A 3,310-nucleotide genomic window follows, 5' to 3' on the forward strand; every position below is an offset into this window, starting at 1 on the left:
ACGATTGACATTAATGTATTGTTATTCAAGTTTTAACTATTTCAATAACATACACTGAATTTAATCCGTTGTATTTGAAGGGATGAAATATAAACAGGAACAATGTTCTAATGTGTACATACGGAGCAAAATGAGTAAATCTACGCTTTAAAATGTGTCTATATACATCCATATGTGGTAGTCCATTTAAAATTCTAAAAAGACAAATATTTAGGAACGGAGGGAGTAGAATATAGGAAAAAGGTTCAAAGTGTGTTTACACGGGCGGCTGAAAAAAATTCAACCCATAAGGGCGCGAAGAGAAATTCTAAATAGCCCACACCGCACGAACTTGGTTTCCTGTAACCACCTATGGCCTGGTCGTGGTCCTCGTGGAGGATGGAGACATTTTCTCCTCTCCCTCCTCCCGTAGTAACCAGTCCACCAGATCTTGTATCTCACCAGTTCTGGCGGCGCGCCGCAGCACTCGGCGATCTACGGCGCTAGGTTAGTGCATCCGCTACTCTCTCTCCCCCCGGAATTTCATCTCTCCTCTCGCCTTGGTCTCTTCTACCTCCTCTTTCTGCAGCGAGATCAACGCGAGCGATGGTGGCGAGCAACAACGAGCGGCTGCGCGGGCTGATGGGGAGCTGCCGCCCTGGCTGATGCTCGAGCGGGCCGCGTGCTGATGGGCGAGCGGCAACAGGGGCTAATGAGTTGTGTTCTGCTCTGTTCTCGTTCACATGCAGGGTCAAGGAGGCGGGATATCCATGTCGGCTTCATCCAAGGTCAAGCTTACCACGACCACCCCACCACCAAGCAAAGCGAACAACCACATCACGGTGCCAAGGTATCCAACTCTTATCCTCTTTCTTTTCTCTCTCCCGTCCTCTTTTTCATTGAAGTAACCCCTCCTGTGTGATGTGGCTGTAATCCATATCTTCCTGTTTGCAAGTCTCTCGGTTCAGTAATGCATAGTAACTTGGATGATGGAAATGAAAATTGATCTGCAGCTATTCACTGAACATTGTAACTGGACTAGCCTTAATTACGATATATATGAACTGAATTTTTAATGTGTTTATTATAGCCCAGTTCAGACTCTGAAATTGGATTTGCATGGGGAAGCTATGCCTCTAACCAACATGAAACTGAACAGTAAGAATTCTGCAGCATCTTATGTTAGTAATCACTTAATTGCTTGAAAATACATCGAAATACTACTTTTAAATAACTAGTACTCCAAATAAACAAGGAGGCCTGCATTACTAAACTCTCGTGGATAGTCAGACTCTACTAGTAATCCTCATAAAAAATTCAGAGTACAAACTGTACTTTCATCTTTTGTTGTTACTAATCACAATTTTCACACGTACTTTTTTCTTGTCTCATTTCATATCATATTATAACACTTCTGCATGCCCAGCAAAGGACATGACAGGTGCAGCGCTTGCTTTCAGTTTAGTCTTCGGGCTTGTAGATAAAGGGAAGCAATGCTGGAGGAAAGTCGCAATGATGGAAGCGATATCTATGGTCGTGAGCATAATATGAGGGGCAAAAAGACATAAGTGATTCTACCAAGTGAAGTTATGAAGCTCGAGTGTTGACGGTGTTTGATATCTTTGTACTATGTCTATAGAATATTGTTAAAAACATTTTGTTCTAGTTACCATTTCCTTCTTCATTTGATGAATTGTTAAGGTTCAAAGTGATTTGGATCTCAATCTTGTTGCGCCTTGAACATGTTGATATTGTAAAAAAATATAATTCATATTTTGTCATTTCGGACGGATGTATTGATCTACAAGAACTTCTGAAGTAATCTCGTGATTGTGAAATTTGCACTTTGTGCAATAGATCTGAAATGGTTTCTTTTATTATATGCCTATATAAGTGATGATGGCAAGCATGACTAAATTATACAATCTAGTGGGATTGTCAAATTGTTAGTAATTATAAAAATTGATGGTATTTGTTGAACACTTGGCTACAACAATGTCCAACAGTGTATGCACACTGTCAGCAATTATTATTCCCGATGGTGTTAGGCCACCCCTCGGCTATAACCATATCGACAAGACATATATACCGTAGGCCATTGTCAACGCTATAGGGAGAGAAACACCGTCGGAAAATACATAACTGACGGGGTACTGTCGGCTATAGTCATCGTCGAACCATCGTGAGGCGGCTGTTGCCCAAGACATGGCTGACGGCTCACCGTCGATTTTACACCGTAGGCAAAGAAGATATCCGACAGTACCGTCGGCTATTATAGTAATGGCCGACCAAGCAAGGCCGACGGGAGATAGCCGACGGTGCACCGTCGGTTATAGTTATACCCGATGGTGAACTTAAATATCCGACGGGGATTCCACCCTCGGCTATATTGGGAAATCTAGTAGTGAACCAGGACTTTCCTAACGTATAACAAATCACGGATCTAACTTCCTTAAATTATTCATATCAATCGATTCCTTTTATTGGTTCAATTTGTCTTAGGAAACAAATAACAAATTTTTAAGAAACAAATAATGGATTTGAATCTAACTTTCCTAACTTATCTAAATCAATCGATTTCCCTCATTAGTGAAATTTTTTTAGGAAACAAATAACAGACACGCCACAAACTTTTCTCCCAAGAAATAGTTTCTTAACATTTGCAAACTTTCCTAATCAGACACGTCACAAATGGGCATGTACTGATATCATGTTACCAAACAATAAAACCCCATTTGCATAAAAATCAGTTCAAAATCCTAACTTTCCTAAATTTTTACCTTTCCTTGATAACATCCAATATTTCCTATGTTTTCCACCTATTGGAGGAAATCACCCCTCCATCGATATTAGCATTTTTTTGGAATGAGATCTCCGGGTTATGATTTTTTTGCAATTCTTTCCAATTGTGACCTCTCCTTTCGCTCTGGCTCCTTCTCGCATAATCACCTCCACCACAGTCAGCTGACGCCACCCTAGACCTCTTGCCTCTCCACACCTTCTCCGCCACATCCTCCTCATACTCTATTGACAATCCCTCCGCCACGTTTGGCCACGGTGGTGTCGAGGGCATGGCGCAACAACGTACCAGTGGTAGAGCAGCACATAGCAGCAGGAAGAAGCACGCAGTAGGCGAGGCGAGCGGCCGACGGTGGAGGGCAGAGATGCGGCCGGCGTGGTTGAGGGGGCGGGCGACAGAAGATGGCCGCGATAGGAGGCGGCGCGAGGCAAGGGTGCGACAGCGGGGCGAGCGAAGGGATAGGCGGCAGCAGACGGGGCGAGCGCAACCAGCGAGAGTGTGATGCGCGGCCAGGGTGTGCGTCGCGCGGGC

General features: G+C 43.6%; 1 long non-coding RNA gene across 2 annotated transcripts; it reads left to right on the forward strand.

The window, feature by feature from the left end:
* The first annotated feature begins 243 nt into the window (after positions 1–243).
* Positions 244–1,760, forward strand: LOC119341097. 2 transcript variants are annotated; one of them, XR_005164884.1, is made up of 3 exons: positions 244–486; positions 569–829; positions 1,406–1,760. It is a non-coding gene; the product is annotated as an uncharacterized LOC119341097 (long non-coding RNA). The 2 variants fall into 2 exon arrangements; XR_005164883.1 differs by having other exon boundaries at positions 244–829.
* The last annotated feature ends 1,550 nt before the right edge of the window (positions 1,761–3,310 follow it).

This window comes from Triticum dicoccoides, chromosome 7B (genome assembly GCF_002162155.2).
Source record: "Triticum dicoccoides isolate Atlit2015 ecotype Zavitan chromosome 7B, WEW_v2.0, whole genome shotgun sequence".
NCBI lineage: Eukaryota > Viridiplantae > Streptophyta > Magnoliopsida > Poales > Poaceae > Triticum > Triticum dicoccoides.